Genomic DNA, 26,421 nt, shown 5'->3' with positions numbered 1-26,421 from the left:
TAAAGCAATGGCCTTTGATCCAGCTTGGCCATTCAAATTCTATTTTAAATGCAGGTATTTTCAAAGAAAAAATTGGAAAGTTCTTGTGCCATGGTGATGAGTAAAGTTCTCATGGCATACCCTGTGTACAGGAATAAGCTGTCACAGTTTGATCCAATCTTCTTGAGACATGAGCGTTAACTGAAAGGGTATTAATACCTTTTCTGAAAGAATATAAATATCAAGGTGTACTTCAGTAGAAATGTTGGATGGATACAATGACTGCATGAATGTACTCATGTCATAAGGAGGCTAAGGAATGTAATTTGGACATTTGAGCCAGGAATATTTTCCTTCTTTGCCCTAGCAGCAGAATATATTTCTGTGATATTTTTCAGGGCGCTTGCTGATTCAGCAAAATCAGTTTCTTATTTTGAGATTCTGACATAGTTTGTGGGTGGTTCGCAGTGAAAAGAAAAGATATAATAATAAGAAAGAAGGGAGGGGAACAACTGTGAGCAGAAACAGAGAGTCAAGAGAAATATGTGGAGACAAACTAAGAAACTCTGCGTATATCAAAAGCCATAGGATGTTGCTACAAATGAGTGATGATGGTTAAAATGTAGAAGTAGAGGAGGGTCTTTTTAGCTCTGATTCAGTATAATAAAAGGCTGAGAGAATTTCTGAGGGAAGTGAGAGGGATAAGAAATCATGCTTTAAAAAAAAAATTATACCCTCCAGGATCAGTAAGCAGAAAAATAGGCTCAGGTTAAGTATAATATTTTAGCAATGTACTTACTATCTTGGAACTTCATGATATATATTAAGGTCAGATTTGAACTGCAGCAGTAAATTTTATTTCGATTTTGTGCTCAGTTCTTTAAGAACAGTGTGACATTCATTTACCTCTTGATTGTTTCTGCTGTTCTGGTAATGCGTATAGATTTAAAGTTCTGTCTGTCACCTAGTTTTTGAGGTCAGTAGTGCAAAGATCTCTCCCTCAGATGTCCTAATGACTACAAACTACTAACAAGTGCCACATATTTAAATTCCATCAAACATAACCATCATAAAACCATACGGCATTCACACTGCAAAAGTGTGCTATTAACAACATAGTACAAAAGAAATTAAAAAAAAAATACTGAAAACCAAAAGAAGGAAAAATAGCAAAGTCAAATATAACAGTTCAAGTTTGTAAAGCCAGATTAACAATGGAACAGTATCTCTCTATATCCATTTGTAATGCACAACCTACGGAGTGTCCTAGCTAGTCCATAGCAGGGAATCTCCTAGGAACCAGTCACCAGAATTCTGTTGATTTAGGAATGTATCAGGAGAAACAACAAAAGCTGAAAGGGAAGTCAGTGGAGCTTTTGCCTTGTGTTTGGTAGAATCTCAGCTTTGGTGTTTATGCAGTTATCAGTAATGGATGGCACACTTAATGCCTTCCGATTCAAACTTGCTAACCCTCCTTCAAGCATTTAAGATATCTTGACATTAAGTTGATTATCTCTTAAGCAAACAATAACAGAGAGAAGAGGGGGAAAAGAAAGGTGTGTGCACAGAGACTAAAAACACTGTAACATCAGCAGAGTTGCAAGGATATTGAAAGATTTTGTGAAACACAGATTTTTCCATGAAGCAGATCAAAGAGCCTTTGGAGAATATTACTTAGCAAATAGCATAGAAAGTGCAGGGCCCTTCAGTGAGTGGAAAGGGAATGCGAGAGTCATGCCATGGTGGAGTGGTGTGCCACAGCTGCAGCACACATTCCTTGCTGACAGAATACAAGGGCTTGGATTGGGTGTTGGGACTGAGAGGGTGTTGAGACTTACACCCTGCTCATGTGTAAGAGACTGGGAAGGAAAGCTGCTGGGACAGAGGAAAGCCAAGAATTGCTCATGTCTGCAGTGAACTTGACCTTACAGAGGCTACTAGAGTTTTTGCTGCCTAATGCTTTTAATTGAATTTTTTTTTAAAAAGAAACACTGTGGATTAGCATCTAGGTAGTTTTGAGCATATCTGCTGTTAAACCCCACTACACGTCCTTTATGTACTACTACCATGAACAGACAGCCTACCATTTCTCAAACATCTGTTTTGAAAGACCAGTGAGTATTTGCTTACAGTAGCATGTATTTAACATTTAAGCGCTTTCAGCAACTCTTTGAAACAATTAGCTCATAACGAGCAGCTTCCATACTAGCAAACTATACTAAAATGCTTATTAAAAACTTTAAAATGTTGAGACTCTGTCTTTAATGAGAAAAAGGAAATACAGTCATCAGCTTACTCTGGGGAGTCATTTTGAGATGTTGTTTCTACAAAGCAAACAATAATTGCTGCAAGGATGTTCAATTGCACTGTATGCTTTTGTGCCAGGACAATGCCTCAAGGTACACTAAGCTCTACAGAGGCTATCTTCTTTGTGACAGATACACAAAACTTCATATAAACAGAGCTTTGATGTGATACATCACAAAAGTTCTTTGGGATTTTCTTGGGCTTTTCATGTACTTAAATCTCACTTCCTTCATCATTAGGCCCAAAGTGCTGCCTTGCCAGCTTAGCTGTGAAAACTAGAGTTGGACAAGATACTCGAGCCAAGAAATAAGAGAAGACGGAATGTGTTTCCTGACACCAGATCTTTCAGAGAAGGGAGCTCACAATGAGGTGTTACTAAGGGGTAGATCATCAAAGAGAGGAACTTGGCTCATAAGTAGAGCTTTTCCTTGTGTTTACTGATCACAGAATAGTGTGGCCAGCATTTGAGAACTCTAAATTCTTGAAGCTGTTGTTGAAGAACCTGCAAGGTTTCTTTGTGGAGATCCTTCCTAGACATCCCAGGTCTATAAAATAAAAGCCAGATTAAGGTTCATCCTTGGAACTTGAACTCTCTAGTTAACTGAACCACAAAGATAGAAAGGGAAATAAATAAAAAGCTCTCCCTCCTTCTTTACCCTAAACTTTAGAACTGTTTATTTTTGCCTTGAGATGTGAACTCATCTTATCTAAATGAATCTAATCTGTAGTTGGCAACTTCAGGTCACTTTGCAGAATGGAAAAATATTTTTAAAAAGATTAATCACAACTCATTTCAGCCATTCTATTAGAGGTATTTTTTTTACATCAAATATGCATAGGAGGGAGTTATTGTAAAGTTATTACAAATTTAGAAAGCAACAATGCTATGAAAAATAAATGAATTTTATGTACAAAATTGTTAAAGCCTACATTTAATATTATGATTTTATTTTATATGCATACCTCTTCATATTTAAAACTGAACTTAAATTTTCAAGACTTCAGTACCTTGGAAGCCCATCTAACACTATTTCTGTTGTGCTGGAGAGTATGTGTTGCATAGTATGAGATCTTGCAAGCCATAAAGATCTCATATTTTAGGTAAACAAGAGCAGCAAAAAGCCAAAAATGTTATTATTTTTATTAGAGGTGATTGAATAAATGTCCTTTTAAAGATGTGCAATTTCTAGCCAAAATAAGAAATAATCCTTGTTTCTTCTGCAAATGGCCATTTCTTTTACTTACTAGGTGAAAATCACTAAAAGCCTTAACAACAGTTATGAGATCTCAGTATTCTTTAGCAGAGTACTTCTGTTCGATATTTCCTGAAATATTCATTGAGTTTTGTTATTTTCTGAAATGAGAACAGGATTTCAGCCATTCAGTTCACTACAAATGTTATTAAGGTGCTCTTCTTTGAAAAGAAAGATTCTGCAGTATAGAACTTTGCTTATTGTTAAGGGTTTGAGATGCATCCCTGCTGGTGATGTGCCTCTCCTAATACCTTGGATCCAGTCATCTTTTACGCCCACACAGTAAGTCTAATCATAATCAGATCTTGTCTTCAGAATTCAAGAATGCCATCTAATACAGCTGTTAGTAGGATGTGGAAACTCAAGATCACTTATCTACTATTGACAGGCTACTTCATAAGTAGCTGCAGTGATCCCAGTAACATAGAGTAAATTTTGCCATGACTTCAGTGGCCATATGTGTATAACTTAGACACTTCTCTCCAGTAATGTATTTCTTAGTACCCTTTTTATTATATATATACAAATTGTAAGCCCATATGTATTGGAAAGATATTCAATTTATGAGGAAAGAATGAAGACTGAGAGACATTAACATACAGGAAAGACCTGGTCTGCAGATATTTGGAAGTATATCTTTTTTCCCTGCATGCTTAAACACAATTGAAACACTGGCGTAAAATATTTATTGAGAATTACAGTAAAAAAGAGTTCCTTCAGATTACTGAAATAGACAAAAGAGATCCTGCAAATTATGCTGATTTTAAAAACATAAATCAAATAAGCAATGCATCTTCAGTATACTTTATTTTCCGTGATTATCCACATAATTATTATAATTGCCCATTGTATTCATAGTATGTTTGTAATATTCTAATTGCTATTATGTTCCTGAAAATGTCACATTTCTATTCATTGTTAACAGTTAACAGATGGTGTTATGTTCTTTGCATCATAAATTATATATCATATCAAAGCAAAAATTCAGTTTCTCCTTTGCTAACTTCATTATATATTTTTTTTAAATCTACTTTTTAAAAAATCTTTTTTAAATTTCTAAGTACTGCATTAGATTATGGTTTTGCATACATCATTAAATAACATCTGTGAATAAACTTTGCAAAATGACCCAAACTAGAACTTGATCAAAATGCCATGTGAATATATTTATATTGATGCTTCCACAGCACTCAGGAAAATGAGGTATATCTTGGATCCTCAGTGACAAATGAAGGATTGATGTATGAAGGACTGATCTGAGTAAGAGTGTGGGAATTGCTTCTTGGAAGGAAACTCAAAAAAAAAATTAAAAAACATTTTTTAGTTGTTGTGATTGTTCTATCTTCTTTATATATTGCTACTAAAAGAAATAGATTATATATAGTTCACAAAAAGAGGTTTGCTGTACCAAACAAGATTTTTAAAATGTGGTTCTGGTTCTTATTACTCAAATACTGGATACTGAGTATAAGAATATTTTCTGGTGGATGAGTACTCATAGTTACCACATCAACAGCTGCTATTATGTGCCAGCTTTGCATAAGTTGAACATGTCAAACTTGAAGACATAATTAAATCTTTGTAATTACTCTTCTTGTAGAGTTAATATGCAATTAATCTATCTACAAAAATTTCTGAGGCAAGCAAATCCACTATTTTCTGTGTTAACCTACATTATATCCTTTGCCTATGAAGCACCATTTCTTAATAGCAGAAGGTTTGTTTTGCTCATATGCCTTTTGTTTTGCTTTTAGAGCATTATAGGGCACCTAAAAGCACAAGAATGTAATTAGTTTTTGTAGGTTTTTTTGTGGGAGAGAGGTCTAATTAAGCAATTCTCTGCTGTTGCATGGACAGCTGTGAAAAAATTGTCTGTGACGTGAGTTATGGATCTTCATATAAAGACGAGGTTGCTCAACAGAAGATTAAGTTTATTATTTGAGAGTAAAATCCACAACAAGAGATAATTAATATCAGAAGAATACAGATACCATAATTTTCTTACTTTAAGTATTTATTTTTCTGACATGTGTGATAAGATCTTATAATGCTAACTCAATCTTTTAAAGACTAAAATCATTAATGAGTAAGCTCCAAAAGTAGATTCTATTTAGTTAAAATTTCCCATGATGAAGTGAATAAGATAAAGATATCAGATACTATTATTGTTAACATAATCATCTGTCAGTCTGTTTCACTAGGATAGTAAGACTTCAGATTTTCCTTTAGGACAGAGGATTTACCCTGTTCTTTGCATTACTCTTGTCTGTATCTGTTACTGTTGTCTCTTAAACCAGGGATTTTTTTTAGCTGTGATAAGAAAATAATGACTGCTCTGTAATGTCTAGATAAATAAAATCACCACCTAACATTTTCTGAGCTTCCACATAAGTAATGCTCAGTTTAAATGCAACTCTTGAGAAAAAAATTGGTGATTTATTTCTTATTTCTTAACAGACTACTTTGTTCTTACTTTCATGCTTTTGAAGAAAAAGAGAAAATCATTTGCCAAAAAAGCCTAAGCAGGACTGTGCCCTGTTCAGTACAGTTGCATAAATCCTTCTTTTTACAGTTCTTATAGAGAGTCAAGTACAGTGCTTCAGCTATAGTCCTGTAAGTTCATGGGTCACCTTCTATCATTTCCTGCATTCCTAGCTTCTCCTCAAGGTAGATACAGGTACTGATATGCACTCAGAAAACTTGACCTGATTCATGATGTTTGGTTCCCCATCACAAAAGTTTATGCATCTGTAACAGCTGTTTTAGGAGCAACGAGAAGAATACATCTACTTTCCACCGAAAGTCCATGTGAAATTATGTCCTATGCGGCTTCCAGTATGTATTGGTGATATCAAGGCAAAGGCCATCCTATAAAATATTTCGACATAGGCATTTTAACACTTTCACATTTGTTGTGATAGATTTTATCTGAACAATCTGCTGGAACAACAGTGGAAAGAACAGTACCTTTCTAACCATGCTATACAAATTCTGCTCAGGAAAATCTAAGAGTAAATGACAAAGTTGTAACCATCTAATGAATTATCTACATGATCATTACTACTATTAGCAAAGGATAGATTAAGAAAAAAATTATATAGTGGATGTGTTTAATGAGCCATTTAAGGTTATTCAGTGTTACAGCAATCAAATTGACTGTGTATAAGATACTTTTCCATTAATGTTTTTTTTAGCCTGAAGAATAATCAGTTATGCAACAACAAAGACTGACTAACCGTTCCATTTATCTTTTATTACAGACTAAACATACTGTTTTAGATCCCACCCTTTGAAATAATGATTGCATCTGGAGTTCAGCAGAATAGTAGATGACTATCAATCCATGACTCAGGTAACCAAAACTCTATACTAGTTCTTTCAAAATACAGGAACTTATTACCTCAGGAATGGATATTTATGATTTGTATACCACTGGTGTGAGTAGCAATTTCTGCCACAGAAACTAACAGATTTCTATTCAGAATTTCCAATACAGTACTGAAAACAGTAGTGAGGGTCAGATTCCTTCTCAATTTGACAATCTTTGTAGAATTACTGTAGAATAAATGACTGGTAATTACAAACTTTAAGAAAATAAATATATAGTGGAGCTGTGTTGACAGACTGTAGTATGTAAAACTATTGATGCAGTGTGAAAGACAGATTTCCCTAAAGTCAATTGGAATTTTGCTACTGAATTCCTCATTGCCAACATTTCAGTGTCAGTACACACACCTTGGCTATTTTTACTTTGGGTAATGTACAGTTCATCTGCTTTCCTATCCCTACCCACTCATTTTCCTCTCTTCCTACTCTCCCTCACTCCTCACCTCTCTTTGGTTCCTGTTCTGTATCTGCTGCATCTGCCAGGCAGTTAAATTTTAAAATAGCTTCTTCCCTTTGAAGTGCTAATGCCAACACTGCTATTTCTATAGTAAGTAACTCCACCGACTGTTGTGGTTTGCTTTTACTCTTTATGTTTTTCTATGTGCATAAGTGTGTGTTTTATAAGATAGAAAAAAAAAGGAAAGAAAAAAAATATCCTAATTAAGTTTTCTAAAAAGTTAAATCCCAACTGCTCCACCTCAGGCTGGGATCTTGTCAGATCTCTCAAGCTAAGCAGGTCAGACTTGGTGGGTAATTAGATAGGAGACCTCTGTAGAAAAGCCAGGTGCTGTATGTGGTGGCACTGAAGATTCTGTAGCTGCCACTGTTCTTTTCAGTAAGCGTTAAATCACTGCTTATGTTGTTCCTTCTTCATTCAGTCCATAAGTGACTGGCTATTAAACATGACAAGTCTGTATGTAGCTTGTTACTGAAAATCTTTATACTGCTTATTGCCAGAAGGTAGGAGGATGTTCTTGGACAAAGGACCGCTTTGTACATGCTCTCCTTTTATAGTATTTAACCATCTGCTAGTGGCCAGGATGGGAAATTAGATGAAATATACTATACGCTGGAGACAGAGTACTAGACCTTTGATCAGATCTAGTATGGCATTCATGTGTTTTCTTAACAGCCCGAATTGTTTTGTATACTGAGCACTTAAGAAATGACTGTTGACTTCTTCATGATGATTTTTTGCTGTTGAATAAAATGCGTGTGTGCATGTTTATTCTAAACATCTATACTTAGCATATTTACAGTTACCCTGTTGTTGCCTTTATACATGATACACAGTTATGTAGCAAAATAAAAATTAAAATTCATTCCATATTTGGGTGTTAACCTCAAAGAGCTTGGGAGTCCTTAATGATACGAAGAGATTTAGAAAGCTCAGAGGTGTCCATTTTAAATATTTATGTTTCATTCTTTCACACTGTGTATGTTTCATTCATGAATGTATTGCATCTTCCATGTAAGTCATTTCTTTTACTTCCAGGTATAGGAAAAAGAAACACTGATTAATAATGAAGTCACCAGTCCTGCATTCACTGAGAAAATCATTTGCACTATCTGATTCATCCTCCAGGTTTGCTTTGGAAAGGATAATCTGAGAAAAGTGTTTCCTGGTGGTATATATTAGGAGTGTACTCATACTTCGGTGAGTTGAACAGTGGGACAAAGTGGCCTTGTCCCTTTGCAAGGCTATTTCTTTGAGATCATTATGTTTGTTTTAAAGAAAATATCAAATCCTATTTCGCAGACCAAATCAACTGAATATTCCTTCCTGCCATGCAGTCAGCCCGCTACCCAACAGAGTCTGTCCTTTTCTAAGCTTTTTTCAAGACTCCGGGGGGAAATTAAAAAGATTCTTGGCTACATTCTCTCTTTTTTTCCCTGGCATTCCTAAAGAGTGGGTGGGGTGTAGGTATATTGCAGAGTTTATAAGCACCTAAATCTTAACAAAATCCTAACAACAAATAGATAGGAATTAAAAACTTATTCCACTGTATAGAAATGTCCTTTTGATATTGTAAGTCTTTGGGGGTTTTTGAGTGATTGCTAGATATACCAGTTTCAGTTTCCAAAATATAAGTAATTCTTATGAACACCTTAAAGGAGTTGTTCCTTCGTAAGTGTGATGTGGGAATTCCATAGATCAATTAATAACTGTATGGATATGTAAACAGGAGATTTATCACTTTAATAACAGCATGTATATTCATATCTGAGATATATTGTTGTCTGTCACACAGCTTTATTGTAGCCAAAGGCTGGTCAAGATTTCAGGTGGTTGTAGAATAGTCCTGCTAGAAGGATGACCTATTAATAGAGATTAATCTTTCTTCAATTTCTAAAAAGCAACATAAAAAATCCAGTTTCCTTCAGTAAAGCAGAAATTGTACATGTTGAGATAGCTTTGTCTTTCAGAGATCCATGTCAGCCTGTACCAGCAGTCCAAAACCCATCTAGGTTTTCTCCTAGGAACTTGTTCTTTGGCTTTAATTTGATGTTAGCTCCTTTTATATATTAGCTGTGTCTGCATGTTTATGTCCTACATATATAGCCCTTATTTGTTTCACTTGTATTTATTTCCTGCTTGAAACAGCAAAACCACTCCACCCACTTCTGAGCTGGATTTTTCAAGCTTTTGTTTTGTACAGAGACATGTAATTGTGTTTGGGGTTTAGAGACTACAGTCATTCCAGCTACTTGTTTCTGCAAAGAAGCATAATGACTTCTTACATCTATCTTAAATGAAGAGGGACAGCTATACCCCAGAGCTGCAGTGAGGTTTATCTGACCTATAATTTTACAGCATTATAAACCACACTTCAGCCTGAAACTTCAGGGCCAGCAAAACAATAAAGATCTTGGTTCAGCCCTGTGATATAGTGGGTTTTCCTTCTGGTGATGTCATGTTTGTTGCTCTAGAGGTAGGAAATGCATTGAGATTTTTGAAGGGCAAAAATCTCTTTGGCTAATTGAGCAGCTTCAGGAGGATGTTCGGAGTTGGTGTGCTATATGCACCAGCCTTGTCTGCAGCTTACACAGGCTGCATACAGATAATTATGGAATGTTTTCAGGGTGAGAAAATTATAAATGCAGTTTTAGTTACAATATGCTGAGTCAGTAGAATGCCCAGCTCAGCTGGACTAGGAATTTGGAGTGATGTCTTCTGAATCATCCTAGCACTGGAACAGGCTGCCCAGAGAAGTCATGGATGCCCCATCCCTGGAAGTATTCAAAGCCAGGCTAGATGGAGCCCTGGACCCTGATCTGGTGGGTGGCAACCAGCTCATGGCAGGGGAGCTGGTATTGGATGGGCTTCGAGGTCCCTATCAACCTAAACCATTCTATGATCTTAAACTTTGCTGTGACTATTCATTAACCCTTCCTATTTTCTGTCTTTTCTTTCTTTTGCTTACTGCATCTGGTCATACAAACTAGAGTTGTGCAATGGCCATATCAGTGAGGATATTTAATATCAAGGGCAATTTTAAAAAACAAAAACAAAGTGTATAGTAAAGTGTTTCAGCTTCAAAAATTAACTGCGTTTATCTGGAATGCCCTCAGTAATCCTTCTGCAATAATAGAATTGCCTTATTTTCTTTAAAGAAACTTTGGTCATCTCAGAAAGCCATTGAAGTAGTCTCAGTAACTCGTGCCTTATCACTTTGCTATTAATAAGGATCTCTAACAGTCTAGCAAGGAAAAAGTCATTTCATGGTAATCAAGAGGTCAGGAATTGCAATTCTTAATTACTAAATAAACATCAAGTCTTTCTAAGATTGGTATTGCATATGCTAGGCCCTGAGGTTTCATAAGATAAATTCCATGGAAGTTTTATGCAAATTGAAATCCACGTTTATCTAGGTAATTTCACTTTGTTATAAAGCTGCTAAGAAAATGTCTTTGGAGAACAAGGAGTCATTGAGTCAAATTCACTCTCAATGAACTCTAGTGACTTGAGTACAGAAAGATAGATTTGTCCCATTATTTGTCAGATGTTTAATTCACTTTAAAATTAATTGAAAATCAAGACAAAAGACACTCTTTATGACTCGAGTTTTAGTCAGTGCTTCAGACTGAAACAAATAATCATGGTTCAACTGAAACCACAGTTTCTGTGTAGTGGTCAGAGTCAGTCATAAATCAGACCAATTTCATGAATCTTAGTGGATGAATAATGGTGACTAGACTTTGAATGTTAAGTCTTGAATCAAGCAAATGTCATATGGCCTTCAGGCCAGGAATATTTCACATAACTGTACTATTACCATTTGCTTTAATTTTATCAAATCAGTATTAATCGTATCATAAAATAATCTTCCTTCAAGTAATTCATTTTCAAGAAAAAATCTAGAAAACTTCTGGTTTAAATATTTTTATATAAACTACGTTTGTTAGGAACTTTATGTGAAATACACTGAATCACCAGAGAAATGAAATCCTCAGTGAATGAAATCCTACTATGTTGAAGGAAATAGCAGAATTTCTTTGATTTTTATGTGATCAAGATTTAATCTAAAGTCTATTGGAGAGATGTGCCAAGAAAAAATGTCTAGATGTGACAGCACTGAAACTCAAAGTGATCCACAATGTTAACACTGAAATAACTTGAAATATTTCCAATGATTCTTTGTCCAGATAAATTCATGTGCTGCAGTGCTGGAACTATGCATCCATATGTGATAAATCTGTCCCTCTTATAATACCAGCAAGCATCAGGAAGGATGTTAGACATCTCTTAGAATCATAAAGTTATACTTCAATAAATAAAAACAATAGAATGTTTCCAGGCTTTGAAATTTTGAATACTTTTATAGGTACATAGCTCCGCAGAATATCACTGCACTGACTCATTAGTGAAATTGTCCATGCAATTGAGTTCTATGATAAGGAATCTGGAGAATTTCCAAAAATGCTTAGAGTAGGTCAAAAGCACTGAAAATAGGTCTTCTCTCTTCCCAAATTAGCCATGTTAATTTTATTCTGAATCATGGCCTTATGTCATTTGTAAATAGGAGATCTAACACAGCAGGTACATGAATTTTCACTTGGATAGTGTAGCGGAACTGCTAAGTCACGGCCTGAACATTTTGATTGAGCACCTGATGGGGAGGCAGGGCCAACCTGGGGGAGCTCAGGTGCATGCAGTGCACCCGAGTGACCAGAAGGAATGGAGCCACAATCCATGCCTTCCCAGACCTCATTTAAGGGTTGGCAGTGGAGGCAAGGGTATCTTGCTGAAGATCCCTGCCTACCTGAGGCCTTCCAAGGGTAAGCAGCTTTTTTCCTGTTTCTGTGTCCACGGTTGCTGCATTTGGGCACATCCTCACTTGCTGCAACCTAGGACTTTGCCACCCCGCTATTACTGCTGTGCTTTCCATCTCATTAGACAGATAGACATACAGGTTCTTCAACTCCACCCTTTAATTACGCTACACTTTTATCGCCCTCACACAAACACACTGATAACTCATCCACTACCTCACAGAATTGCTGGGGTTGGAAGGGGCTTCAAGAGATTGAGACAAATTCCCTGCTAAAGCAGTTTCCCTGCAATAGGTCGCACTGGTAGATGTCCAGACAGGTCTTGCATATACCCACAGAAAGAGACTCCACAACCTCTCTGGACAGCCTTTTCCGGTGGTCCATCATCCTTACCATAAAGAAGTTCTTCCTCTTGTTTGTCTGGAATTTCCTATGTTCAAGTTTTAGGCCATTGCTTCTTGTCCTATCAAATTAAATACCTCATTGAATATCTATGCTTTTTCCAGTTTAATGCTAGATGGCTGGAAGCAGGGATCTTATGTAGACAACTATTTAAATGGAAGAAATTAAAACTAGTACCAAAATTTGCATGATTTTGCTGACTACAAAAATGCTGTGTAAAATAACAGGGTAACGTAATATGGTTGTTTTTAAAAGTTCAAAATTCAGTATCAGCTTTACCCATGTTCGTAACTTACAGTAAGTGTGGCTTACCACACATGGGAACCCTCAGAATTAATGCTGTAAGAATTCACAAAAGTGAAGAAAATGAGAAACGTTTGAAAGAGAAGGCAATTGATTTTTTTTCTCTACTGGTGGAAAATAAATATATATATATAAAAAAAAAAAGAAAGAAAAATCAGCTGTAATTCTCAGGTGTTATTGTACCAAATGCGTAGTGTAGCTGTAATCATTCAAGTATGAAACATAGAGATTTTAGTCCTGCTATAAGTGCAAATCACGATACAACCTCAGCTGTGGAGTTGCAAGTAATTACTCTTGTTCCTTGTGTACAAGTATACAAAATCTACAGCATAATTGGAAAGGAAAAATAATAAAAACATCTTATTTTCTTTTTCTTAAACAGCTTGAATGATTATCTAATGAAGAATTTGTGACAATTTGGGGGACCTCTCTACATGCAGCTTATGAATTCTGTTTGATACTCAGGAATCTCTATATATAGCTGTGTCAGGCTGAAAGTACTTGCTTCCACAAGAGGTGACAGGAGAAATTTTTGCTCCTGGCACATGATCAACAAAGAATTGGTAATCTCCTATTCAAATGGAGTCCCTCGAAGCGTGGAGATGCTACCAGGTAGGCAAACTTGGTTTGTGGACTAGGTAAGGAAGTAATAAATAGGTGATGAACCATCTGTTCTACACAAACTTAATTGACTGATTACGGAGCTGCCTAGGAAGACATGAGGCTGGAAGACAAGCGTCTCTTGCTTGGTGTTGTATGCTAAGTATAATTAGCAGTATTACAGGGGCTGCTGGCCTTGTAGGACCGTGATGTGTTTGTGGAGTGGAAAAACAGAAATGCCAGTATGTTTCTTGTGGTAGATCTTCGCTTAACAGCTATCCTGAAAGACTTAAAATCAAAGTTGTTGCCTATTTATTCTTGCTGTGAATAAACTCCAGGTCCAGTGTACACCAAGTTTAAACAAATCGATGTGAAGGAACTCGGAAAGCCCCGTGCTCAGCCAGACTGGCGCTGGGTGGCTAAGCAAGGAGTCAGCGGTGCTGCATGGCCGGAGCAGCCCCCGTGCACGCAGGAGGGTGCTGTGTGCATAGGGCTGCTTCTAGCATCTGGCCGGCCGGTTGTTTTCACGCGGCCGAGGGGTCTGGGCTACTTGTAGCCCACTCCTGCTGAAATCACGGCGGCTGCAACGGAGGTTAAGCGGCATTTCTGCCCTCAGGGTTCTTGCGCTACCCGTCTCTCCTCGGCAGCGGGCAGCCCGTCACCGCTGCTGCACTCCCGCGAGGTGGGGGATCTCCCCGGGAAGCTGCAGCGCGCTGCCTGCAACCCGCCTCGCGGCGCGGAGCTCGACTCACCGCTGCGCGCGGGCTGAGGCACGCGAGTTGCTCCGGAGTGGGCACGGGCGGCTCCCGCCGGGCAGCAGGGGCTGAACTCTGGGTGAAGGGAGCTGTGGGCTCTGCCTGCCCTCCCAGCCCCGCTCCACTCGGCGTGCCTCCTCCTCTGGTCACCGGACTGATGAATTAATCATGATGTGGCTGCTGTTAATACATTTATGCGGAGCGGGCTGTGCCGCCGGTTCGCGGCGTAGCGCTGTGGGATGAGGGAGTGAGGAGAGCTCCGCCAGCCGCGCGGAGTCGAGGCAGCGGCCGCCGCCGCAGCGCTCTCCATGGCTCCGGAGGAGGTAATGGGAGCTGGGACTCGCCCCCTCGTTCCGCGGCGCTCGGGGAAGGGGCAGGGCTGCGGGGTGGGGGCACGGTGCTTGCGGGGCAGCTTGAAGCCACCGGGCGGGGGCAGAAACGCGCGTGGTACCGCGGAGGACGTTTCCCCCCCGCGACGTAGCGCTCTCTCGGCAGAATTGGGGAGCCGGGCTCACTTTTATCGCCGCTGACGCTGTCAAAAACGCTGTGGCTTCAGCGGTAACGATATGGAGCTCCCTCCCTCCGGCAGCCTGCCGGGTCACCGCTCCGAGCGAGACGTTAACCGCTGGTAATCCATTAGCTTCGTGCTCCCCGCTTGCGTGAGAGTGATGAAGACTCGCTAATTAATTTATATGCGAGGAAATTATCTCCGAACGAAGGAGAAATACCCCGTTGCACCTGCTCCATCGAGACTTGCCATCTGAATCTGGAGGAGAGCTATAAATCATGTAAAGTGTTGGCGGTGGAGTCGGCTTCTGAGAGCTGTAGGATTATGCATCCAAATGCTGAATTTATATTTCCCACTAGGAAAAGACTGAAACTCAGGTCAGATAAAAGCTACATCATTTCATTTAAAGCTAAACTGTACTTATTTATTGTAATTCTAAGGCGGATTTTCCTTTGGAAAGTACTGTTAGAACACGTAATGATTTACACATTACAGCCTGAGATCTCTGGCAGACTTGGAAGTGGTTGGCAGTGTGAGGATGATGCTTTAGATTATTCTTGCTTTACATGGAAAGACTTAGAATAACAAGGCTGCTACGTTTTTCTTTTAGCTTTTGGATTGTACAAAATTCTAGCATACAGAAGGGAGAAAACTTGGACTGGAGAAACCACAACTTACATTGTGCACGATGACTTTCTCAACTACAGCGACCAAAATCTGTGTGATGTCTGCTTTGATTATTTCCATCCTTTGAGAAAACCATTAAAATGTGATAAGCTGCTTCCAAGAGTTCTGCTTACTGCTTCTAAGGCAGTACCAGAACAGCTCTTGACACTTGTCTGTTAGAGGAGCTGAACCGGGGAGAACTGCTGATCAGTAAGATTCTTGGTGTTAGGTATACTTATTCCTGAGGCAGGTATTTCTTTGTATTTCAGAAAATGGGGTTTTCAGAGTGTTGAGATCATGGTTTCATATTGTAGAATTTATTAATAATTTAGTTTCATGGCACAGGTGAATTTTGTGATATTTGGGTAGTTTTGTTTCTGGCAAAACTAGCCTGAGACTTTATAATTTCTGAACTAATTTAAATTAGAGTTAATTACTTTGATATCCTACCATATTTTTGATAATACTATAAATAGCAAATGTTATTAAGCTCCACTGTTTCAGTTCCATAAAAGTACTGCTTTCTAATTAAAAAGATACTATGTGTTGTTGATGGGGACCGTTGATTGCATTAAGTCGTCATCAGAGAGAAGGTAGGAGGGAGGTTGTGTTCGATAGTGGTGGCACATGTTATCTGCAAGTTTCATCAGCTGTAGTCTTATTGTAGAAGAGTGTGAACGTACATGGGAAAAGGAGCTTAACTAAGAAAATAAACTAGTACTAACCCAGAAATCTAAGAGATAAGAAAGAACATATGAGCTAAGCTAACTGCGTACTTACTTTGAAAACCAGAGTGTTTGCAGTAGTTGTCCTACTATGGCTCTACAGATACAGAATAAGGGAACCAAAAATAAGCACCAGTTTAAAAGGAGACTAGTGAGAGGGGAATAAACATTCTGAAATGAACTCTTTCTGTCAATTCCATTTGCTCCAGTACTGCATGCTGTTGTTGAACTAAGTCACATATATATCACTTTATATCTTTTAAGGTGGAATCCTCTGTCCAGTCTTTAACAAAGCAAGCAAGAAAGATTCTGTTGATGGTAGAGATCATATGACAGTGAGTAAAGGTGGATTTCATTGGCTTTATCTTTGAACTTGAAACGAGAGAGCAACCTGTTTTCTTTTCTGATTCTTCTAACTGGAGATGATGTTGTGAACAACAGTCCCTAAAGTGGCCAAAGCATAGGAAATGCTGCCCGTTTACTGGTCTGAGATAGCACTGTAAAATAAATATTTTCTCTGTTTAACTCACCACACTGCTTTGGCTTTTAGATTACACGTGGGTAACACCAAAGTTCTGAGAAAAAAAAAGAAAAAAAAGGACAGCCAAAAAAACCCCATCACTGGCAAAGAGGAAGAGGGAACAAGAAGTGAGAAACAGAGAGAAAGTAAATGAACTAAAGTTTCCAAGGTGAAGGCATTTGGATTATCATGAAGCAAAACTTTGTTTTGGTATTAAAAAAAAAAAAAAAGTGAAGAAAAAGGCAATNGGGGGGGGGGGGGGGGTTGAATAACTTCTGTTGTTGCCTAAGTTCCAGTCCTGTATAGATTTGAGGTGAAAATTCTGTTGAGCTACCCAAATGCAGCTCAAGTTACATTGGAAAAACACTTGCTTCTTTCCTAATTTAAAATGAAAAGAAAAAAAAATATTTGAGATTTGTTAGCCGGAATGATATAAGGAAATGTGTTTACAGTCACCACACTTTACTGTGTGTACAACAATGTCATGACTGTGTTTGATACAATGCATTGTGGGTATGATCACTTCAGCGGATGGCAAACCCGCCTGCCTTTTCTGCATTCGCAACAGGTTGAGCAAGTTTTTCTGTCATGGATCCATAATGCTGCACATTTATTTATAGACATAGGCATGGAGCAGAGTTAGCTGACTGCAGCACTGCTTGATATTCTCTTAATGCTATCCAAATAACTATTTGGCAACTGGTCCATACCTGTAGTCAAGAGAATATGCTCTGTAGCTGTTTTTGGATGACACGCTGCTCTTGACATAAGAAAACTTCTGAGTGGGTCATTCAATGACTAACATTGAATTGTGTATGCTATGCAGGGGGATGGTTAGCTGTATGTCATATCAGAAGCTTATGTGAAGTTTTCAGATAACATCTTCAGCATAAAAAGGATAAGAATTTTAGGTTTAAATGCATAGAGTACAATCCAGTTCTCTTTTTGGCTATTCATTTAGTAAGCAGAAAACTAGTGAGGATGACAAATATTTAATGAAGACCAAAAGAGGCAGCATCATTTCCGTATGTTCGCAATGCACTGTTCTGTTCAGTTGCTGATTAAATCTTTTGATCTCCAGGACAGCTTTTAGTTATCCTCTTTGGTATAATATTCCTAAAAAACATGCAAGGTAGTGGGGAAGGACATTGTCTTAAGTCTGTTATCTCTTAAACATCAAAGGTTAATTTTAGCCCTGTCATAGCCCCAGCTGAACTTTACTGGGAAGAGTGGGAAGGAAAAGCACTGGGAAGTGGGGAAGCAGAATAGGGAGCAGTTCTTCACTGTAGCAATTCAGGGCTGGAGAAGGGGCTTTTCTGTACTAGGCAACAACCTTATCTAATCCCAGTTGTAAACTGACCACAGCCTCCCTTAGAGCTAGTTAAGTACTTTGCCCTGTTGCTCTTTCTGGAAAAGTTTCAAAACACCTCTCTCAATGTTTAGAACTTTCTTTTAACTTCCAGCCTAAATACATTCTTTGATTCCTAATTTGTAGTGTCTCTATATTGTTATTTAAGGACAACTCTTCAGCGTGTAACCTTCAATAAATTATAAACATTGATCATGTGCCTTTCACAGCTTTTATGTGCTAAGATCAAAGAAGTCTGAGCAAGCTCCTCTTAGTATGTTAAGAAAAACTGGATAGGAGGACTCAGAGCCTAGTAACTTGGTACTCCTGAATTCTGAACATATCTTACCTGCACCCAATACTGTGATCCTGAAGCGTTTTCCAAAAGTCTTAAGTAATAGTGCTAATGCTCTCCTCGTTGAACTAAAAATACCGTATCAGATATTGGTGGAGGCACAGTTTATTCTACAGGTAGATATCAAGTCTTGCAGTAGAGATGCGACTTCTCTTTTCCTGTTGTTCTGACATGATTAGATAGCATATAATCATAGAAACTCTGTTATTTGCACTCATGTGACTTTGAAGAATTTCTACATGTTTTTCCATTTCTAATGCACAAATCCCAAAAGTTCTCCAATGTCTACTGTAAGATGGTGAGTTTTTATCTTAATGCCTCTACTTTTTGTCAAGTTCACAAAGGAGCACGTGATATAAAATCAGTCCGAACAATGATTTTAACTGTTTATTCATTATGTCACCTATCGGTTTTGTATCTCTGTTATTTTTGTTATACCTTATCTTTTTCAACTCAGTGACTGTTTGCCATGTGGTGCCATATCAAATTCTTTGCTGAAATTTGTAGAGATTGAACTTCAGGTTTCCTTTGTTTTAATATTTTCTTTTAAAAGTTAAATTGTTTGTTCCAGACTGATATCTCTTTTTAAAACTACGTTGAAATTATCCTGTGGCTTGTGTTGTGTTTTCGTTTTTTTTTTAATGGTCCTATTTATTGTTGATTAACTTTTAAATAAAAAAAAAATATATATATATAAACTTGCCATACTTTGAAGGATACATTCCATCCATACAGGATAACAATTGCCTAAGTTTCTTTCTCCTGTCACACTTAAGCAGAACATTGTGCACTTGCCAGTCTACTCTCCACTTAAATCTAATTTACCATTCTAGATCTACTCACTATTTATAAAATGTAGAACTCTACAAATTTCTGCTGATATTACAAAGGTTCTTTGTAAATTCGTACCTTGCATCTAATCTAAATGGCTCAAAAGATCCTGTGGGCTTGATGTGGAGATTTTGACTTGCGAAGATCTGAAATTTATTGTGAAATTGGGTTGAGTTAATCAGGCAATGGCTGAAGTTCACAAAGCCTGAGTGACTTTTCATTCAGTTTAATGAATTGTGTACTTTAAGTTAGAAGAATTCAAGGGTTTTTAAACATACACTTGATGTGAGTGGTGAGAAAAATTGCATCTGTATTCCACATTTCCTCTTGTTATGCCACACTCTTCTCCTTTGCCAGCGGATGAGACACTGGACTACCTTCACTGTGAGTGAAGCTTAACATTTCTAGGGTTATATGCAGTGTGCCATTTAAGCTTGGTCTACAGTCAAGCTGTTTTGCCTCAGGAAAACTGTTTCAATGTAACTTGAATAGAGAGTTTTCTGTTGGCTGCTGAAGTCCCTAGTACATCCTCTTCTGGCTAGAAAGCTGTATTTTCTTTGTGTTTGTGCATAAAAGAGTGAGGAAAAGGAACGTTTTCATCAACTGAAGGTTTTTCATTTACAGAACATTGAAAAAGATAATGCTTAAAATACTGAAGCTGCTTTTTTTCTTTTTTCTCCCCCTTGAAATGAAGATAGTGTTCTACGGAAACACTGAGCTAGCAGTACTTCAGCCATCTTGACACTGATTTCAAGAAACAATCTAGTTTTTTTTCAGTTTCATTCTTTATTCACGTTTTGTGGGAACTCCATTAGAAGAATGCCTCTAGAATTTGGAGATGAATGGCTCTTGGCTTCTAAGTTGAAATGGACAATTAGGAATGAAAGAGGGGCACCTGTACAGACTGTGCAGCTCTAGCCTTTAACTCTATTTCCAAAATTGATATAAATGCATATGCATCATCTGAATTTCAGAAAAGCAAATGTTTTTTTTTCTTTTGTTGGTGTTCCTGTTAACTCTGGACATCTTCCTCTTGCCTTTCCAAGTTAAGCAGTCCTTTTCACTGATCCTATGAAGGGGGGAGTCCTGGTTGTTAGATAAAATGTTGCACATTACCTACAGAACAATGGAGAAAATTGTTTCATACTTTTTCCCCACTACTGTACTTTTGAGTGCTAAACTACCATTTTGTCTATTAAATTTAAGTCTCTTGAAGTAAAGTCTTATCTTTTCATCATCTTTAAAAGTGTTTAAAGAAAAAGAGAAAAAGAATGCCTAACTAAACATTGTATAAACTGCAAAACTCATTTTTTTGCAAAGTCATATAAAATGCATTGTAAGAATATATTTATGTACAAAGGGATCTTAGTGGATATCTGAAAAACTTGAAAGCCCAAAAGCAAGATAAGGAGAGGTAGGTTGTCTTGATAAATGGTAGAATACCAGTTAGTAGAGATACTGGTTTTGGTAGGTGAACGAATAAAGTAATCCAAATATTGAGCATAAACTGTTTGATTCTAGATGCGGAGAAATGGGGGTAGTTCTCTTGTCATAATTTTGCATTTATGTTGTTCTTACTGGGTTAAAAAAAACTCTTTATAGACATAATGATCTTTACATCTTCTGAAGCAGGTTGATGATGTTACTTCCGCAAATAAACAACATAGTTGTGATATATTTTAGATTGGGAAATCCATTTTGATTTAAATTTGATTTTTGGTATAAATTTATTTGAAGTGTTCACAGGGCACAGAGAAGGTTGCATCCCTTAGAATCTGAATTCAATTCTTGTGATGTATGTTTTCATTTTTAAGGAACAAATATACAGAGTTTCATTCTGGAAACTTGAAAAACATCACATCTCTTTGATAATGGAGTCAGATGTAGTTTTTCCCTGAATTTATCTCTTGACTGATACAAAGAAGAATTTTTAAAGATTCATTCAGAATAGATCTTTAACTTACAAACAGTATGTCTGGTTTGGCTTCCTTTTTTGTAGAAGTCACACACACAGAAAGAAGCATTTTGGCTCTTCTGTTTTCACACTCCTCAGCTACAAACTTTCCCTCTAGCAATCAGTTGGCAGTTAGTAGCTTGAAGACTATTTCTGGAAGGAAAAGGTCTATAGCTCTACTTCAACTGTAAGATTAAAAGTAGCTGTCATCTGTTTCCCTGGTTTAACTAGTGAAAATTATGGCCTTAAAAATACCATATTACTGAACATTTTATACTGTAGGCAGACATTATTGTGGGGTTATTGGTGGTAGGTGGATGGTTGGACTAGATGATCTTGTAGGTCTTTTCCAACCTAGCTAATTCTATGATTCTACGATTATTAAATGAAAGACAATAAACCCTTTTAAACAGTGGCTTGTAACACAAAATTAAATTTGTTTTTACTGGAACTTGAGAATTAGATGCTGATAGCTTCTAGATAATCTGATTCTTTAAAATAAGCCATACACAGATACTGTAATAAAATGTTTTGTCTTATGACCTTATCATGTATGAAGAAAACAGACAATTTTCACTATAAAAAGAGCTTGTGTTAAGAGTTGCCTCACGTTAATTCCAACATTGCCATGCTTCCTATTGTATCATTAATAAAGGAAGGCACTGTCAGGTTTAAGACGGAAAATCATTTGCACTTGTCAGCTTTGACACTTTCTAGTGATAAATTTCTAAGATACAGTATGAAAATAAGCAATTAATAACTTTTTTCTGAAGTTGCAAGTTAGACATCTTTTAGACTTAATCCTCAAACATTAGGTTCTATCAGTCTCAGAAAGATTTCATTGTACTTCCTTTGTACCACAAACTACCTTTAGTTTATTCTGTAAATAAATAGCTCAGCTGAGTTAGAAGGTGTATTTTTTTTTAATCTGTTTAATTAATTTACAGAGTTCTATTTTATGGTTTGGATTTCATTCAATACTTTTTAAATGTTGAGTCTTTCATGGTAGTGGTTTTGGCAACTTTTGCATCACTGACATTCTGGCTGTGATATTTTTCCATCTCTTTGTATAGTAGATTAGTGAAATATCTCTAGAATGCATACATTCTGTTGTGCTTCTTGGGATTTCTAAGATCAAAATCTGACATGTGCACTGGAGAATGAAGAAAAAGAAAAGGCTTGTTATTTTCATACTCTACTGAATTCTAACATTAACTCCAAGATTCTGGATCCTAAAGTAAGATCCATACCTGCACACTCCAAAATATCCTGAGAGATTTAGCCTCTGTAATAGGTTAGAGAGCTGAATGCTTTTGTTGTTTTTACCCTTTCTTTACTTTTCCCTCAACAAAAACTATGGAAGTTGAATATATTTATTGGAATGTTTGCTGCTTGATTTTTTATGTTTATCCTTTATCTCCTATATCCTGAGAACTTAAATAGTGCCAGTTGTAGCATATGGAAACGTCAAAACTAAATTTAGCTTGAAAAGAGGACTGTTATTATAATTGTATGGCTTTTTAGAAAACTGAAATACTGTAAATAGTCACTAAAGAGTTGTTCCTCCAAAGTCAGAAGACCAGATATTCAGGAAAGAGTATAGTATTTCTTCTCTTTTGAATCCCTTTGTGGTCTTATGTAAAGAATGTTGTGCTCTAATACTCCAAGGAATTGTTCTGGTTTGCTTCTATAATAAAGCAGCTTCTTTAATCAAATGGAAGTCAATAGAAATGCATAAGCATCTAACATAGCTGCATATTACTCACTGAGAGATATTTGAATTTGTGCTAGCTTGCACTAGAGGGAAATGCTATTACAGTGTACTGTTGCGCTTTTTTTCTGTAAAAACTAGAATATTTAGTGTATTATATTATCTGATTTTTTAAATGGAAATGTTATATATATTGATTAGGGCCAATCCAGAATACTATTCAGCCAATCTAGAATAAAAAGTGCACCTTTTAACATATTATTTCTGTACAAGCTGATCATATTTAGCTGATCATACTAGCCTGGTCTAGTACTGGATATATGGGTTGGAGCTTGATGATCCTTGAGGTCACTTCCAACCCAAGCCATTCTATGTTTCTATGATATTGCTTTACATTTAGAGAAAGAAATGCTCTGTTGTTGCTAATTGAAATTTTGTGATCAAAAAGTATTCTAATTTCTGAAATTGATACAGTCATTTTGCTATACTTTCATTTGTGAGGAAGAGAATAACTGTCAAGTTCTTAAATTACACTTAGATGTTTTGGTGGAGAATATTTTGCATTTATCTATAAAAGATTTCTCAGTGAGGAAAAAAGAATGTTACTACACAGCATCCTTGTGGAGAAGCTGGCTGCCTGTGGTTTGGATGGGCATACACTCTGCTGGGTGAAACACTGGCTGGATGGCCAGGCCCAAAGAGTTGTGGTCAATGGAGTTAAATCCAGTTGGTGGTCAGTCACAAGTGGTGTCCCCCAGGGCTCAGCACTGGGGCTTCTTCTATTCAACATCTTTGTTAATGATCTTGATGAGGGGATTGAGTGCACCCTCAGTGAGTTTGCAGATGACACCAAGCTGGGAGGGAGTGTTGGTCTGCCAGAGGGTAGAAAGGCACTACAGAGGGACCTGGATAGACTGGAACGACAGGCCAAGGTAAACTGTATGAGTTTCAATAGGGCCAAGTGTCGGGTCCTGCACTTTGGTCACAACAACCAGAGGCAACCCTACAGGCTTGGGGAGGAATGGCTGGAAAGCTGCCTGAAGGAAAGGGACCTTGGTGTGCTGATTTACAGTCGGCTGAATATGAGCCAGCAGTGTGCCCAGGTGGACAAGAAGGCCAGTGGCATCCTGGCTTGTATCAGGAATAGTGCAGTAAGCAGGACTCAGGAAGTCATCCTGCCCCTGTACTCGGCATTGGTGAGGCCTCACCTCGAGTACTGTGTTCAGTTTGGGGTGCCTCAATACAGAAAGGACATTGAGGTGCTGGAGCAGGTCCAAAGAAGAGCAACAAGGCTTGTGAAGGGCTTGGAGAATATGTCCTATGAGGAGAGACTAAAGGAACTGGGGCTGTTTAGTCCGGGGAAGAGGAGACTGAGTGGAGACCTTATTGCTCTCTTCAAATACCTGAAAGGTGATTGCAGTGAGAGCGGGGTTGGTCACTTCTCACTGGTGACAGGTGGCAGGACAAGGGGAAATGGCCTCAATTTGTGCCAGGGGAGGTTTAGTTTGGATATCAGGAAAAACTTCTTTACAGAAACAGTCGTTAAGCACTGGAACAAGCTCCCCAGGGAAGTGGTTGAGTCACCTTCCCTGAATGTGTTTAAAAACCGTTTGGATGTGGTGCTCAGGGACACGATTTAGCAGTGGGTTGTTAGAGCAGTATGGTTAGGTTGCGGTTGGGCTTGATGATCTTGAAGGTCCTAACATTCTATGAATGTTAGGATTGCAGACTAATACATGTAAACTATAAGTCTAAAGACACTATCTGCATGTAGCTTATTATAAATGTGCATTGGTATTTTCAAACAGTCTCTGCTGTACAGTCATGTGCTGTTGGTCTTGTTCCTGTGAAATGTGTATAGTTCATAATAACAACAAATACCATTTTTTCATTTGTAGATCTTAATGAGGAGAATAAGTCTATAATGATATTTATTTTTATAATCTTATTTTTTTAAACAGACATACGTGGTAAGTTGTTATATAGGAGGCTTAGAGTATTTTGGTTTTATAACTACTGAATGAGAGATGTTTGATAGGAGACTTTCTTGAACAGTATGCCTCATGTACAGTGATTTAAATCAACTGCAGTATGTAACAGGCGAGTTTGTTTTTACCACTTCTAATAAACTATGCTTACATGAGGAGAGAAGAAACGTTAGGTATTAACATAGCTTGTCAGAAACTTTTGGATGGAACGTTCATGTTGAAATACTACTTCATCTTTCTATTTCATAGAATCAGAGAATTAATATTCATGTTGGAAAAAACCTTCATCAAGTGTTAATGTGACCTACCAATTCCCACTGTTAAACTGTGTTCCATAGTGCCACATCCATGTGTCTCTTAAATACCTCCAGGGGAGATATTATAGGGACTCCATCACTTTCCTGAGCAGTCAGTTCCAGTGCATGAGCACCCTTCTGTGGAGATGCCTTTCCTTTCATGAGAAAATATTCTGTGTAACAGAAATACTCATTCATACTCCCAACGAAATTCAAGGGAGTTCCCAGGAATCCCCACTGTAAGTCAGGGCTGTCACAAATTTGTCATGCTCCTCCTTTTTTGTTTTAACAAATAGCTTGGGGAAAACCTCTTTCCCTTCCTCCAAAATATCTAAGAATTATCTGTGTTTCCTAAGTGGAACATTTCTTGTGCTACTGAATTTCCAGAACTCCTCAGAACAAGAAAAGTAAACTCCATTTGGCTAACTATCCAAGTATCAAATAATTAAATCTATGGTTCTTAATACCTAACATACTGATATTGATGTCGAGTAAATACTTAGCATTAATACATTCCTGTTTAATGTGTGTATTACTTGGAATAGCTCTGAAAAATGAATATTGAATATTACAATCCAATGTGCAAAGTCATAAAGAAATTATTTTGCCTACTTTGTAAGTGGGTCCCTTTTTATTTCATGTCAAGGAAATGAAATTAGGAAGGCTTCGTGAGATGGGAATGGCTGCAAGTTTTTTTTCTCCTGAAACAGCTGGACAATTCTTTCTAGGGTTCACTCAATGTTACTCAAACAGGTACCACAGAAGGTCCTACCCACCTCTTTGCTACAGATAAGGCTTGTTTTCCCTTGCTTTAATATATAATGCCAATATTTATAATGTTTCTATGATGTTTTTAGAAGACATTTGTCAATGGTTGACGGGCATTCAGCCCGGTTCCGTGACAAACGGGACAGGGGACCCATGGGCCCATGCCCCGGGAAAAAGGAAAAGGGGAAAAGGGTAAGGAGATGGCCCTAAGAGCAAAGAACAGTGGCAACTCTGAGGAGAAACAAACTAATTTACTAAATAAGATATCGGAATGCAAAACAACATACTATAATACAATAGAATTACAATTTAAGCTGATAAATCCAAGACAGAGAGAGAGAATGTCCCAAAATCAAGGTAGGCCTTACTCTACTACCGATGATAAGACGACTGGAGAGCAAGGTGCTGCCAAGACGAGAGACGGCGGAAAAAGGGACGAGGTCTCGTGATCTGCAAGTTTTTATACTGCGAGCTTTTATCTTTTCCCTCCG

The 26,421-nt window shown here is 37.6% G+C and overlaps 1 protein-coding gene across 5 annotated transcripts in view; it reads left to right on the top strand.

Annotated features, from left to right (window-relative positions):
- LOC110399950 (heparan sulfate glucosamine 3-O-sulfotransferase 1-like) overlaps positions 1-26,421 on the top strand; it is a 92,078-nt gene that overhangs the window by 32,003 nt on the left and 33,654 nt on the right. For 4 of the 5 annotated variants that reach the window (XM_021399460.1, XM_021399461.1, XM_021399458.1 and 1 more), the window contains 3 exons: positions 6,800-6,891; positions 8,512-8,583; positions 13,288-14,583. The gene's annotated coding sequence lies outside the window, so the exon portion shown is untranslated. Of the gene's footprint in view, positions 1-6,799; positions 6,892-8,421; positions 8,584-13,287; positions 14,584-26,421 lie in introns of all 5 variants that reach the window. The other variant, XM_021399457.1, reaches the window with a different exon arrangement.

This window comes from Numida meleagris, chromosome 5 (genome assembly GCF_002078875.1).
Source record: "Numida meleagris isolate 19003 breed g44 Domestic line chromosome 5, NumMel1.0, whole genome shotgun sequence".
In the NCBI taxonomy this organism is placed as follows: domain Eukaryota; kingdom Metazoa; phylum Chordata; class Aves; order Galliformes; family Numididae; genus Numida; species Numida meleagris.
This window is presented reverse-complemented; position numbering and strand designations above follow the sequence as displayed.